Here is a 15,640-nt window from a genome sequence, read left to right as displayed (position 1 = left end):
CAGTTCCCGTAAGGCCGCCCGCCTCTCTCTGGCCCCTCCCCCAGCCGCTGCCTGACCGCCGGGGCCAGGCTCAGACCCGCAGGACGAGTAGGAGGACAGGGCACCGGTTCCTCTGCGGAGCTTGCCCCGGACGCCAAGGCCCTGCGGCCTCCAGAACATGATCAGCGCCTTCCCCACCCTGGCCGCGTCCTCACTGACCCCGGGACTCGGGTCCTGACAGCTCACAGGTCCTCACTGACCCCGGGACTCCCATCCTGACAGCTCACAGGCCCTCACTGACCCCGGGCTCCCATCCTGACAGCTCACAGGTCCTCACTGACCCCGGGACTCGGGTCCTGACAGCTCACAGGGCCTCCCTGACCCCGGGACTCGGGTCCTGACAGCTCACAGGTCCTCACTGACCCCGGGACTCGGGTCCTGACAGCTCACAGGTCCTCACTGACCCCGGGACTCGGGTCCTGACAGCTCACAGGTCCTCACTGACCCCGGGACTCGGGTCCTGACAGCTCACAGGTCCTCACTGACCCCGGGACTCGGGTCCTGACAGCTCACAGGTCCTCACTGACCCCGGGACTCGGGTCCTGACAGCTCACAGGCCCTCACTGACCCCGGGACACGGGTCCTGACAGCTCACAGGCCCTCACTGACCCCGGGACTCGGGTCCTGACAGCTCACAGGCCCTCACTGACCCCGGGACACGGGTCCTGACAGCTCACAGGGCCTCACTGACCCCCGGGACTCGGGTCCTGACAGCTCACAGGTCCTCACTGATCCCCTGGCCTCGGAACCTGACAGCCCGGCAGGTGCCCTACGCGCTCAGGCCACTGGGACACCAGGCGTAAGGAAGGCAGAGGATGGCGGACTGGGGTCCCACCAAGCGCCCCCAGAGACAGAGCCGCCCAACCAGCCGGGAGGCTCCTCTCCAATGGGCTTGAGTCCCGCGTGAGCGTAGACACCCCTTTCCAGCCACTGCCTCGGGTCCTGACCCGGAACCCGGCTGAAGCCACCCCGCTTCCCCATCCGAGACGGAAGGCAGTGACAGGCTGAAACAGCAGCGGCACTGGCGCTTCCCTCCGGACGCCCTTCCGGCCGCTCCTGTCTGGCCGGCTCCTGTCCAGCCCAGCGAGGGATTAGAGCGCAAAACTCACGCATACATCTGACTTTGGGGTCTGACCGTCCACGCTGCTTTCTTTAAAATAACAATGACGTCCACCTGTGAAGGTCCGGTCCCCACGGCCAGACAGCAAGCCTCCCGCCCGTCAGAAGCACAGCCTGCCGGGCCGGCCAGCGTGGCTCCGTGGTTGAGCATCGACCTATGAACCAGGAGGTCACGGTTTAATTCCAGGTCAGGGCACAGGCCCGGGTTGTGGGCTCCATCCCCAGTAGGGGGTGTGCAGGAGGCAGCCGATCCATGATTCTCATCACGGATGTTGCCGTCTCTCTCCCGCTCCCTTCCTCTCTGAAATCAATAAAAATGTATTTAAATAAACTTTTTAAAAGCACAGCCTGTGCCTGGGAGCCCGGAGGCCTCGCTGCATGGGGATGGGGGGCAGCGTGGTCAGTCCTTCTGTTTTCTGCACGAATTCCCAGGCGACTCACTGAGCGGAGGGGCTGAGGCTGAGGCTGTGCCGCCAGGGGGCAGCCCCTGGGAGGGAGCCGCGGGCTCGGCTCCCAGCGGCGTCGCTCTGAGCGGGACTGAATGTGCGGCCTTCCCACGCCCCCTTCACCACGGCCACGGCACAGCGTGACAGCGGGGACACTGTATTTTACTTTAAAAAGCCACGTCTAGTCCTGACCGGTGTGGCTCAGTTGATAGAGCGTCGGCCTGTGGACTGAAGGGTCCCGGGTTCGATTCCGGTCAAGGGCATGTACCTTGGTTGCAGGCACATCCCCAGTAGGGGGTGTGCAGGAGGCAGCTGATCGATGTTTCTCTCTCATTGATGTTTCTAACTCTCTATCCCTCTCTCTTCCTCTCTGTAAAAAATCAATAAAATATATTTTAAAAAATAAAAAGCCATGTCTAGTATCAGAAGTGGTTCATGGAATAGGAATGCTTCAAACCTAAAAGAAGCATTTTGAATATTTTAAAAAGTCCTTTCACTATTGTTTACTAAAAGTGTAAAACATGGGCGGCCGCCGGAAGATGAAAGAGGAGCGGGCAGGGGAGCTATGGGGGGGGGGGGGGGGGGGGGAGGAACAATTGTAATAATCTGAACAATAAATATTTATTAAATTAAAAAAGAGAGAGAGAGGGAAAAAAAAAAGAGGAGCGGGCAGTAGGAGAACCACATGCCTGGGCGTTTTTATGAAGCGACTGGTCATCTGAAAGCCCTCACACAAAAGCAAATAAAGAAGCGAACACAGACTTCGAGGCTCCGCCAGGCTGGGGAGGCTGACCCGGGGTCAGGAAGAGGCGGCAGTGCGGGGTGGGGGGCAGGTGAGAGGGTCCCCCGGCTCTGCACCCGCCTCCCCTGCTCGCAGGCAGGGCCCCTGCGACCATGACCTAGGACAGGACCTGGCCCTGCCCCTCACCCTGCAGGACGCAGCCCTGGCCTCCTCCGGGACCTCGCCACGCTTCCTTAGACCCGTGGTCGGCAAACCGCGGCTCGCGAGCCACATGCGGCTCTTTGGCCCCCTGAGTGTGGCTCTTCCACAAAATACCACGGCCTGGGCGAGTCTATGTTGAAGAAGTGGCGTTAGAAGAAGTTTAAGTTTAAAAAATTTGGCTCTCAAAGAAATTTCAATCGTTGTCCTGTTGATATTTGGCTCTGCTGACTAATGAGTTTGCCGACCCCTGCCCTAGACCCAGATTTCCCTCCACGGCCGGCCGAGCTCCCAGGACGCCCCTCATTCCGCCACCACCCGCTTCCAGGAGGCTTCGCTGAGCGCTCTCCCCGTCCCCAACGCTTCACAGCCACGCCCCCCTGTGTCCTAGTCCACTCCACGCCCCTCTCTCGTGGGAACTGTGACGTCTGAACCCAGCAGCCACGTGCTGGACGTGGCGCGACCGAGCACTCCATGGCGGCAGCCCCACGCCGCCTTGTGCAATAACGAACCGCGTCGCACACAGCAGGCCTCAGTGCCGGTGAGCACGTGTTCAGACCATCACTGACAGAGGAGTAAGCCGAAATCACGGCATTCCCCCTCCCCTCTAGCTGATGCGCAACCCGCTCCGTGCAAAGAGCATTTCACACACCGGCCTTCCCGCACTGTGGTGAGTAAGCGAAGTCTGTGAGACGGCCGGGCGCGAGGGGAGCAGTCCACCGCCCCACCAGGGCGCCTCTACCCACAATTCCCACAGCGTGTCCCTCTAACCTCACCACAAAAATAACTCCGGAGGAAATGTGCCTCTCAAAATAGCAACGCGGTGAAGTTGGGCAAACTAGAAAGTCAGCCTTCACTTTGACAGATAAAAAGCCGTCCTGACATAACGGAGTTTTACCTCTTCCCCCGCTGTCTACCCGCCCTGGACGGGGCACTGATCGATTATGCACAGCACCTGCCACGACCACCTTCCAACTGACAAGCGATCGGGACGTCTGTACTGACCAGAGGCGGCCACTCGGCCACGTCCCAGGGCCCAGCCAGCCACGGTCAGAGCTCAGCGGCCATCACATTGCATAGTACACACCGGTTCCTCTCACCGGTCTTTCCCAATAAGAGTTCTCTCCCAGCCCTGGCCAGTGTGGCTCAGTGGATAGAGCGTCGGCCTGTGGACAGAAGGGTCCCGGGTTCGATTCCGGTCAAGGGCATGTGCCTTGGTTGTGGGCACATCCCCAGTGGGGGGCGTGCAGGAGGCATCTGATGGATGTTTCTCTCTCATTGATGTTTCTCTCTCATTGATGTTTCTAGCTCTCTCTCCCTCTCCCTTCCTCTGTAAAAAATCAATAAAATATATTTTTTAGAAAACAGAGTTATCTCCCATGAAAGAGACGCCCGCGCATTTAAGCATTTTTTTTAATATTTTATTGATTTTTTTACAGAGAGGAAGTGAGAGGGATAGAAAGCTAGAAACATCGATGCGGAGAAACCGACCAGCTGCCTCCTGCACACCCCCTACTGGATGTGCCCGCAACCAATGTACATGCTCCTGACCAGAATTGAACCTGGGACCTTTCAGTCCGCGGGCTGACGCTCTATCCACTGAGCCAAACCGGTTTCGGCCGCATTTAAGCATTTAAGCGCTGTGTGGACAGTGGCCGGGGCGCCCGCGGGCCTTCCTGGAGGGACCTGAGTGGCTCCTGCAGGAAACGCAGGCTGCGGGCTGGGGCAGCCGCCAACCGGGTGGCCCCAGCGCAGGGAAGCAGGAAGCCCTTTGCACGACCTGGGAGAGCCTTCTGCTCCAGCAGGAGCCCTGCACCCCGCCTGCAGCTTTCCCGGGCACCGACCTCCTGTAAGAAGCCAGGACTCCGCTCAGCCGCCCCGCCCAGCGCTCAGGCCCCGCGGAGGGAGGGGCGGCAGGTGGGCAGGGCACCTAAGGACGGGGCGCCGCTGCAGCTTCAGCCGGGCCGCAGGGCCGTTACCGGCGGGGAGCCCGCACCGGGGCTGTTTATAGTGACGTCGCCATCCTACGGCCAAGGATCAGCCTCCACGGAAACACAGAGGATGCTCCCCAAACGCCTCCACTCACCCCCTCGCAGCTTCACCGCGGGCGGGCTTTCTCCCCGCACCCCACACCCCACCCCGCCCCGCCCAGGGGTCCCTCCAGCAGGTTCCTGGCTGTCCCTGAGTCTCGGCCCCATCACCACCCGGGGAGATGGGCACCCCGCCGAAAACGGGGTCCGCTCCCAGGGCCTGACCCGTCCCCTGCACTGCGCCCACCAGTCAGGGGCCACCAGCTGAAGTTGGGGGGCTGCTCGCGGCCCCGTTAACCGCACTGTCTGTGGTGGGAACAGAGGGCACCACGCCAAAGTTGGGGGGATGCCCCAGGCCCGCGATCACCAAGCACAGACCCCCGCCCCCGGGGGCCCGCAACTCACCCCGCCGGGACCCCCGCTGCCGTCCCTCCGAGCGCCCCTCTCCCTGCCCCGCGTCCGCCGCCGGGATGCGCTTCGGCCCCGCCCACGGGAAGACAGCTCCACCCCCACATCGTGATTGGCTGGTCCGGACGGTGCCGGGAGCCTATTGGCTGAAGTGCCTGCCCATTCTTCAGCCGCGCCCCGCCCTCGCGCCAGCGCATTCCTGAGAGGCCACGTGGCCGCCCGCACCCCGGCCCGCGGCCCAAAGCCCCGATGCCCCGCCCGGCTGCGCCCGCGTGGGCGGGGGGCGCGGGACGGACCCCGGAGCACCCGCCCCTCCCTCCGAGCCCCGCCCTGCCCCGACGGCCCTGGCCCCTGAGCAGGTCCGCTGCCCTCAGGCCCGCCCGTCCTGGCTGGGAAATGCAGGTTTCACACGTCTCCCGGGGATTGCTCAGGCTCGCCCAGCCAGAAGCTGTTTGCCGGGACCTTCCAGTGAGCATGGTGGCCGCATTCCGTGGCTGGGAGAGCCTGCTGGTGACGTGTAGGAGGCATGCACCTTCCAGCTGCCTCCCCCTCTTGCCCTCCCCCATTGCGCATGGCCACCTGGGGCCTGAAAACCTTGTGCCGCCCCAGGTGTGGGACCCTGAACAGGTGCAGGCACGGAGCAGCGGTCCAGGAGGAAGCTCCAGGAGGCCGCTCGGCTGAGCCCAGAGCCTTTATTCGTTTACAATTAAAAAGGAAACAAAACCCGGCCAGTGTGGCTCAGTGCTTGAGCACCCACCTATGAGCCAGGAGGTCACAGTTCTATTCCCCGTCAGGGCACGTGCCCAGGTTGTGGGCTGGATCCCCAGTGTGGTGCGTGCAGGAGGCAGCTGGTCAATGATTCTCTCTCATCATGGACGAGAGGCCCAGTGCATGAAATTCATAAACGGGTAGGGTCCCTAGGCCTGGTGGGTGATCAGAGCTGATCAGGGCCTTCCAGCTGCTGGCTGGGACCTTCCTTCATTCCGTGCCGCCCCCTGGTGGTCAGCACACATCATAGCAAGCAATGGAACTCCCAGTCTCCAGGTGGAACTCCCACGGGGACATTTTGCATATTAGCCTTTTATATATATAGAAGATGTTTCTATCTCTCCCTTTCCCTTCCTCTCTGAAATCAATACAAAAAATATATATATTAAAATAAATAAATAGAAAAAGGAAACAAAATATCATTATAATTATTACTAAAGCATCTTTAACAAGAATACAAAGAGACCAAAATGACGACTAAAGGACGTGGCCATTGCCCGTTCCCTGGTCAGCACAGCAGATGCTACCCCTCCTCCTGCCCACATCCCTGCATCTACAAGGAACGTGAAGTCAGAGCCGCCTGACCTTCACTCGGTTTATGGGATAAATACAAAATAGCTAAGTGTCCCAAAGCCAACGCCCGCCCACGTTCAGCGCTCCGAAAGCTCATGCTCAGAAGTTCTTCCCTGCACGTTGTGGTTACTGTAGCTCACAGCTGACACATAAAGACTACGGAGTACAAGGAAGGCAACAATTTGGCAACTATTAACCGTTCACTGTTAGCATGGGCTCCGTGTCTTTTAAGTGGGCTGAGCCACTGCTAAGCACTATTTTAGGCCTATCCTAGAGCTCGAATGGGTTAGGAAAGATCTTCCCTCTCCGCGACTTCGATATCAGAAAAGCAGTCTGAGTCTCTATTCCACGGGTTCTGTGAGCGTCTCGTTCGGTCTGCCCGGTTATCTGAATGGCCCGGGCAGAGAGGGGAAGAAGCAGGCGGCCCTCGGCCTGCACGCCTCATAGGAACAGCCTGGCATTTGCTGGTTTCCGGCCGGGGCAGCAGAAACGAGAAGGGAACATGTAGCACCATGTATGGGTGAAGCAGTGGGTCCGGGCCCAATCTGGGGATCCTTTTTTGGTGTCGGGGACTGATAAACACTGTGTAACTTACAGGAGCCTCTGAGCTTCCGTCTAACCATGTAGATCACGTGACTACGCACATGTAGGTCATAGGTGAGTCTGAAAGGGAGACCCACAACCCCCCCTCACTGCGGTGTCTGAAAGCATGGGTGACCCTGGGCCCCATAATAATGTGGGCCCATCTGTTTATCTTCTCAGAACAAAGAAAACATATTGAGTCAACTTTCCTCCGAGCTGGCTCCCAAGTTTGTTTTCAGAAACTTAAAATCGAGAAGCTGCTATTGGGTCATTATTGTGTAAAAGAAGCCGTGTTGTTCTTGGCCCGAGGGGACAGGCAGTGGCCCCGTCATAACCAGAAGTACAGGCGGCAGCGTCCACTTGTCCACGGGGCCTATGACCCCGAAGCTCGGGGCCACCAGCAGGGACAGTGGGTGGCACCGCACGGCAATGCCGCCAGGTGGGGCTGGGCACGAAGAACTCTCACCCAGGACTCGGACCACCATGACCTCCCCACCATGACCTCCCCTCATTGCCCTCCCCTCCATGGCCTCCCCTCCTGACAGCCCTCCTCCTGCCTGCCTCCTGGTGAGCCCTGACACCCCACAGCCAATCCGTTGCAATGAGTCTCGAGGTCTCCTAGGGGTTGCATTTCTCTGTGCCCCTGGCTGGTGGCCACACCACAGCCTTGTCACTAGAACCAGGTAACAGCAGGAGAGAGTGCTCAGAGTGCAGACTCAGTCACCGAGGGGAGTACCTGCAGGAAGGGAATGCGGAAGACAGGGAACAGGCAGGCAGGTAAACACCCGTCACCCAGTCAGCTCGCCCCCTTCACTCCCCGGGCCGTGGTCCCCGCCAGGACAAGGGCTCCTGGGAAACCCCAGCACCCCATCTCTCCCCAGTGCTGGTGACCCGCGTGTCTGTGCAGGCACCCCCAGCCCAGGTCCCGGGCTGAACCAGAGGCCCGGTGGGAGAGGGTCACCGGGGAGCAGGGACAGGGGCGGGCGGGGCTCACCCAGGTCCTCGCACAGAGGCGCTCTGCTCACTGAGCATTCCTGTTCCCGGCAACAAAGGGGAGAGAGCAGGCCAACAGGGGAGGGGAGGAACAGCGAGAGCGATAGGGGGAGGAGGGCCTGGCCCTGGGCAGCCGCCCAGTGTCCAGTGGGGGCAGGGTTGTCCCCGCCCCACACAGCGTCCCTTTTGTTCCGGGCACTGGGACAACAATGGACCTGTTTTCTCCTTTCCTCCTTCTCTGTGGGCGGAGAGGGGGGGGGAGGGCTCTCAGAGGGGAGGCAGCCCCCTCCAGGAGACCAGGCCCAGCAGGGAGCGGCGGGAGGAACGAAAGGCCTTGAGCTAAATGATGGGCGTGTGGGCTCCTCTGGGGCCCGGCGGGCTGAGCGCGGGGGACGGAGGGCGACCGGAAGGGCTGTCTGTCTTCACACAGACTGGACCACGGGGACCCCTCCCTCCCTCCCTCCCTCCCTCCCTCCCTGTCCCTCCCTCCCTCCCTCCCTCCCTCCCTGTCCTTCCCTCCCTCCCTGTCCCTTCTTCCCTCCCTCCCTCCCTGTCCCTCCTTCCCTCCCTCCCTCCCTGTCCCTTCTTCCCAGACCCTCCCTTCCTCCCTCCTTCCCTGTCCCTCCCTCCCTCCCTCCCTCCCTCCCACCTCCTCCCCTGGTACCAAGCCTCTGGCAGAACAAAGTCTTGCCATTTGAAGAAATGTCAAAGGGACAGAGAACCAGGACTCGTGGGTGACCTAGAAGGTCCTTTCCTGCTTGGGCCACAAGCTCTAATTTCCGTGCCTTCTGGTGCGGAGCCTCCTGCCACTGACCGCAGGGGGTGCTGTGACTCCAGGGCCCAGCCCGTGGGGTGCGCCCGCGGCGCCCCTGAGTGAGCAGCATGGGGAGCCCTGCGTGAGGAGCTCAGCGTGGCCTGTGGCCTGTGGTCTGTGGCCCGTGTCCAGCCACGGCCTCCTCTAAGGACACTCAGGAGGGCGCGGGAGCCGGGGCAGGGGAGCGCGGTGTGGGCACGGGGCAGGTGCTGAGCAGCAGGGATAGAGTCTGAGACCGAGGGGGCTGCAGCACCTGGCCTCGAGCCGCTAACCCCCATGGCAGTGTGTTCTCTGTGGTCCAGTCCTGGCCCCTCGGTAGTTATTCCCACCTTGGCCCACCCCCTCCTCCCCCCGGCTGACCATCCCCTTCCTTCTCTCAGCGGGCGCGGACTCCCTCCCGCTTCACCTGTGAGCACCCAGGCCCGGTGACCCCGGCCACGCCACCTGTCTACCCCACGGAGCACGCAGGCCGGGCCCTTATCTCAGGGACACCGTGCCGTCCTGGCTGCTGCGTGGCAGACATTTCACCCTCTGTCACTTAAACCCCAACGCCGCACGCCTCCCCCGCCCAGGAATGCACTTCATCTTCACTAAGGAGATGGGAACGGCTGTGACTTAGTCTGCCCTCTGTGGTCCGCGTGTTTGAACGAGTTGAGGCAAACAGCAAAGATGTGGAGGTCCCACCGCAAACCAGCGGCTCTGAGATCCTGAAGCCCTGATTCCCCATCAGCCGTTCATGTGCGCTGCGGAAAGTACTCCAATTGGGCCTGACTCTGAATGTGCTGGGCCCCTGGGTGCCCATGGCCTTGGGGTTGCTGTTGTCTTCCCTAGAGAGCTGCCCAGCCCAGCATCAGCCCCGCAGTCAGCCCCACAGTTAGTCCCACAGTCAGCCCTATAGTCAGCCCGATAGTCAGCCCCATAGTCAGCCCTACAGTCAGCCCCATAGTCAGCCCTATAGTCAGCCCTACAGTCAGCCCTATAGTCAGCCCTGCAGTCAGCCCTATAGTCAGCCCTGCAGTCAGCCCTGCAGTCAGCCCTACAGTCAGCCCTATAGTCAGCCCTACAGTCAGCCCCATAGTCAGCCCTGCAGTCAGCCCCACAGTCAGCCCTGCAGTCAGCCTTATAGTCAGCCCTGCAGTCAGCCCTGCAGTCAGCCCTGCAGTCAGCCCTACAGTCAGCCCTATAGTCAGCCCTGCAGTCAGCCCTGCAGTCAGCCCTACAGTCAGCCCTACAGTCAGCCCTATAGTCAGCCCTGCAGTCAGCCCTGTAGTCAGACCTACAGTCAGCCCTGCAGTCAGCCCTGTAGTCAGACCTACAGTCAGCCCTGCAGTCAGCCCTGTAGTCAGCTCCATAGTCAGCCCCATAGTCAGCCCTGCAGTCAGCCCCATAGTCAGCCCTATAGTCAGCCCTACAGTCAGCCCTATGGTCAGCCCTGCAGTCAGCCCCATAGTCAGCCCTATAGTCAGCCCTATAGCCCTACAGTCAGCCCTACAGTCAGCCCTGCAGTCAGCCCCATAGTCAGCCCTGCAGTCAGCCCTGCAGTCAGCCCCATAGTCAGCCCTACAGTCAGCCCTGCAGTCAGCCCTGCAGTCAGCCCTATAGCCCTGCAGTCAGCCCTACAGTCAGCCCCATAGTCAGCCCTATAGTCAGCTCCATAGTCAGCCCTGCAGTCAGCCCTGTAGTCAGCCCTACAGTCAGCCCTGCAGTCACCCCTGTGGTCAGCCCTGCGGTCGCCCCGCGGTCAGTCCGCTGGCAGCGCTCCGGGGAGCCGGGCGGTCCCCAGCTCGGGCAGGCCAGCACCGTCTCCACCCCAGGGCGGCCGCATGGCTGCCGGAAGCTCACTGCCAACTAGCGCTCTGCCCGCCTCTCCACGGAGCCCGCAGGCATCTGCTGGGTGTGCAGGGGGAGGCGCCAGAACTGACCTGGGGGACGGTGTGGGAACCGAGCCAAGTGGGGCGCCCAGCGGCTGGGACCCCGCTGCGGAGGTGGCGTGGGCGCGGCGGGTCCAGCCTGGAGCTTAGGGGATGGGGTAGGTCAGGACAGATCCGTGCCCGCCTCCCCTCCCGCCGGGCCGCCGCGGGGTACACCCCGCCCGGCAGAGTCGGGACCCGGGCCGGCAGCCGAGCCCGGCCTGCAGCGGGGACGCCGTCCAAGACAGACCGGCCTCCGCGCGGGGCTGCGGGGACTGAGCGGGTCTGGGCGCTGAGCTCAGACTGGGTGGGCCGGGGTCCTCGCGGCTGTCCTGGTCCCTAAGGTCTTCCCTGGGGTTGCCGGGGGGCGCGGTGGCGGCTCCGGGGCTGCAGGGGACCGGCCTGGCCCCGCCCGCCCCGCCCTCCTCCAGCTCCGCCTCTGCTCTCTTAGAAAGGGCGGGGCTTAGGCCCTCGGCTCTTTCCGTACACGCTCGGCCCCCCTCCAGCCCCGCCCTCCACCGGCCCCGCCTCTGCCCTCCCAGGCCTTCGGCTCTTTCCTAAACCTTCGGCTCTTTCCGTACGCACTCGGCCGCCCCTTCCGCCCCGCCCGCCTCTGCCCCTCTCGGGCCCTCGGCTCTTTCCGTACACGCTCGGCTCCCCTCCAGCCCCGCCCTCTCCTCCCGCCCCGCCCGCCCCGCCCGCCCCGCCCGCCCCGCCCTCCACCGGCCCCGCCTCCGCCCTCCCAGGCCCTCGGCCCTTTCCTAAACCTTCGGCCATTTCCGTACACGCTCGGCCCGCCCCGCCCCGCCCCACGGGGCTCTCCGGCAGCCTCCGCGCCCCGCTGCGGTGGTGACTCGGGGGCCGTCCCGTCTGCTGGGCACGACTGACTCCCGTGGAGGGACCGGGTGGAGCAGCGCACGCGGAGTGCTAACCGCAGGGCCACAAGCAGGCGGAGAGGCTGAGGACTCACGAGCCTTTAAGGGCGAAGTCACCGTGTGTTAGCCTGGGATCTGGGCAGACGTGCGGTTCAGACGTGTGGACGGTCGTGACTCTGTGGGCACGTGGCCGTGAGGCCTGCCAGGCTGCTCCCCGGGGAGAGGAACGGAGAGCCCTTGGCTCACTGCGTGACCCGCGCGATATTAAGAAACAGGAATAATAAAAAATACTTTTCAAAAGATAATAACTTTCTGCTGGCCAACATAAAAGAATTATGAAAATCGCCCTGCACTGCTCTGACCTTGGCTTTGGCTTTTTATCGAGAGGTAAGATCCGTGCACAGAAACATTAACGCACAAATCAGCGGCCGGAGCAGAAGCCAGAGCACTGGGCCCCACCACAGCCACCGCACTGGGCCCGTCCCCACCCAGACCCCCTCTCCCCGCGGGGAAATGAGGCCCCAGACTTACCTCTTGTTCCCAGAACGTCCCAGAGTGGGAAGAGGCTGATCGAGAGCTATTTTTACAGGAAATTCTTTACAGGCCGAGCCCAGAAAACTTCCCGCGTCTGGGGCCTGCTTCTAGGCCTGTCTGGACGGCACACCCAGCAGCTCCCTCCGGAGCCCGCCATCCAGCTGCCAGGAACCTGTGTTTCACTGACGGGCCGGCTCACACGGAAGACCGAGTGCTGAGCTGGGCCCAGCGCGGGGCTCAGGGGTTGAGCATCCACCCATGAACCAGGAGGTTAGGGTTTGGTTCCGGTGCTGTGGGCTCCATCCCCAGTAGGGGGCGTGCAGGAGGCAGCCGATCAATGATTCTCTCTCATCATGGATGCTTCTCTCTCTCTCCCTCTCCCTTCTCTCTGAAATCAATGAAAATAAATTTTGTGAAAAACTCTGGAGTGGAGATGCAGTTTGGTCGATGACATCAAGTACAGCAGCACCACCAGCAGGGCCCGGGGCCCTGGGTAAAGGCGGGCTGAGCAGTGACTTCCACTCCCTGAGACCTGGCTGAAAGGGTTTGTGAGAACTGGGGGAGAGGATGGACCCCCAGAACCAAGAGCCCGAAGGGACGGATGGAGGCGACAGCCCGGCCTGGGAGCTGGACGAGCGTGGTGGGCAGGCGGCGAGGCGACCCGAGGAAGGTGATGGGCAGACACGTGGGAAAGTGACAGAAAGTGGGGGCAGGACCCGGGGAGCTCAGGGCACGGGACACCCCCAGGGTCCGGGACCAGAGGCCCCCGGTCGCTGGGAGGGGCTGGCGAGGCGGAGACAGGTGGGCTGTGGACAGCACATCCAGTCCTGGGCCAGCCCGGGCCCCTCTGCACCCAGGAGAGAGGCCACGCCCACCCTGGGGCGGGGGGGGGGGGGGGGGGGGTGGGGGCTGGAGGGTTGGGGGGGCGGAGCAGGTGAAAGATGGAGACGGGCCTCCTGGGGACCAGGGCCCAGGCCTCAGGGAGAACGTCCTTCAGGCGCAGCAGGGCCACCGGCCGGGAGACAGCAGATGAGCCGAGTGGCCATTCCAGGGAGCGGCGGGGGGCGGGGGCGGCAGGGTCCCCGCTTTCTGGTTGAGCCCACAGAATGACTTGACTTGGAAAGGTCATTGAGGGGGGCCTTGGAAAGAAATGCACATTTAAGGAACCAGAAAGCCATAGGATAGGCCCAACCCTCAAACCGCGGCGACGGTGACTGCGGGTGCAGGGCCTTCAGGCCTTCCCCGAATTCCGTCACCTGCGGACTCGGAGCTGGGGCCATCCCTGCCAGACGCCGCCCAGGGCGTTTGTAACGCTGTAGTTAGTGACATCATGGCATCTCGTTAACGAGTGCGTCTCCTCTTTCTGCTCTGGCGACCCTCCGCGGAGGTGACGGGTGCGAGTGGCACCCTTGGGGAAGAAGGCACCATTACCACCGGTCACAGCGAAGTCTCAGTTGGAAAGGTGAGCGGACGCGGGAGAGTCGGAGCTGGGCTGGGGGTGAGGGTCGTCTCAGGGAAAACATCCCCCACGGCTCTGAGCCACACTGACCGGAAACAGCGGGACCTGAGCTGGGGCATTCGGCGTCCACCCTGAGGCCGACGGAGCCCCGTTGTCACTGTAGAGTGTGCACCAGACCCAGGGGGGGCACCGGTTCTTACACGACGCCACCCCGTTTCCCTGGCCCCAAGCTGCTGTGGGGACCAGGAAGTGGGCGTGAGAATGGCTCTCACAGCGGCTCCTGGGCAGTTAGCACCAGGTGTCCCCAGGGACAGGGCACACTGGTGGTCGCCTGGCTTCCTGCCCTGGTCAGTCTCACCTTTGTGTGTGTGTGTGTGTGTGTGTGTGTGTGTATATATATATATATATATATATATATATATATATATTAGAGGCCCGGTGCACGAAATTCGTGCACAGGGGCGGGGGTGTGTCCCTCAGCCCAGCCTGCACCCTCTCCAATCTGGGACCCCTCTCACCATCCAGGACTGCTGGCTCCCAACAGCTTGCCTGATTGCCCCTAACCACTTCTGCCTGCCAGCCTAATCACCCCCTAACCACTCCCCTGCCAGCCCGATTGCCCCTAACTGCCCTCCCCTGCAGGCCTGGTCACTCCCAACTGCTCTCCCCTGCAGGACTGGGTCCCCCCCCAACTGCCTTTCCCTGCAGGCCCAGTCGCCCCCAAGTTCCCTCCTTTGCTGGACTGGTCACCCCTAACTGTCCTCCCCTCCAGGCTTGATCGCCCCCAACTGCCCTCCCTTGCAGGCCTGGTCCCTCCTAACTGCCCTCTCCTGCTGGCCATCTTGTGGTGGCCATCTTGTGTCCACATGGGGGCAGCCATCTTTGACCACATGGGGGCAGCCATCTTGTGTGTTGGAGTGATGGTCAATTTGCATATTACTCTTTTATTAGATAGGATGTATTTTTAATAATATATTTTATTGATTCTTTACAGAGAGGAAGGGAGAGGGAGAGAGAGTCAGAAACATTGATGAGAGAGAAGCATCCATCAGCTGCCTCCTGCACTCTTCCTACTGGGGATGTGCCCGCAACCAAATCGAACCCGGGACCCTTCAGTCCACAGGCCGACGCTCTATCCACTGAGCCAAACCGGTTAGGACTGTTTTATATTTTTATTGATGTCAGAGAGGAAGGGAGAGGGAGAGAGACATCAGGGATGAGAGAGAATCATGGATGGCTGCCTCCTGCACGCCCCACACTGGGGATGGAGCCCGCAACCCAGACATGTGCCCTGACCGAGCATTGGACCCTGACCCCCTGGTTCACAGGTTGATGCTCAACCACTGAGCCACGCCAGCCGGACAAGGTCAGTCTCATCTGAAACCTTCTCTGGGTGACAGGCAGCAGGCTCCCCCTCTGGGAGGGGCACCCCAGCACTCCCCGTGAGAAAACCTCTGAGAAAACTCGGTCTCGGGGCTGGACATGCTGGCGTCCAGTCAGGCCTGAGGTAGGACACAGGTGACCCCTTACCCCAAATGACTGTTTCCCAGCTGTCTAGTTTTCCAAACTCCCCCCTCCCCCTCCCTCCTTCACCGACACTTCCCAGGAGACACGCCTGTGGCCAGAGTCCGAGCAGGCAGAATCTGGTGGGTGCCTGGCCTCCCGTCCCCTCCCTCCTTCCCTCCCTCCTGTCGGCAGCACCTCCTGAGTGGAGGGGACGGGAGGCCAGGCACCCACCAGATTCTGCCTGCTCGGACTCTGGCCACAGGCGTGTCTCCTGGGAGTGTCGGTGCCCACGGCAGGGCCGACACGGGAGCCCAGTGACCCGCCAGGCCTCGCATGTCACAGGGAGGAACGGAAAGCCTGAGCGATGAGGTGACTGAAAACTTAACCAACTGGGGGGCAGAGATGGGACCAGTGCAGACGTCGGGTGTTGGGGCAGCAGGACCAGGACGGCACCGCTATGGGGCCAGTGGGTCAGACCCGACCTGGGTTCAGCCACCTCAGTACTCGCGTTCCGGCAAGGAAAGAACTCAGAGCCAAGACCCAAACTATAAGAGAGCATCCTATAGAATAAAAGGCTAATATGCACATTGTCCCCTCCGCCAGGAGTTCAACCAGGGGGTGGGGCCGGCAGCCAACCTCCCACG

General features: G+C 61.9%; 1 protein-coding gene across 2 annotated transcripts in view; it reads right to left on the bottom strand.

Annotated features, from left to right (window-relative positions):
• Nucleotides 1-5,044, bottom strand: part of ARHGEF10 (Rho guanine nucleotide exchange factor 10) — a 62,769-nt gene extending 57,725 nt beyond the window's left edge. For both annotated transcript variants that reach the window (XM_054720194.1, XM_054720195.1), the window contains exon 1: nucleotides 4,980-5,044. The gene's annotated coding sequence lies outside the window, so the exon portion shown is untranslated. The remainder of the gene's footprint in view (nucleotides 1-4,979) is intronic.
• Between the last annotated feature and the right edge of the window lie 10,596 nt (nucleotides 5,045-15,640).

This window comes from Eptesicus fuscus, chromosome 8, assembly GCF_027574615.1.
Source record: "Eptesicus fuscus isolate TK198812 chromosome 8, DD_ASM_mEF_20220401, whole genome shotgun sequence".
Taxonomy (NCBI): domain Eukaryota; kingdom Metazoa; phylum Chordata; class Mammalia; order Chiroptera; family Vespertilionidae; genus Eptesicus; species Eptesicus fuscus.
The sequence above is the reverse complement of the archived record's forward strand: the minus strand, read 5'-3'. Positions and strand labels throughout refer to the sequence as shown.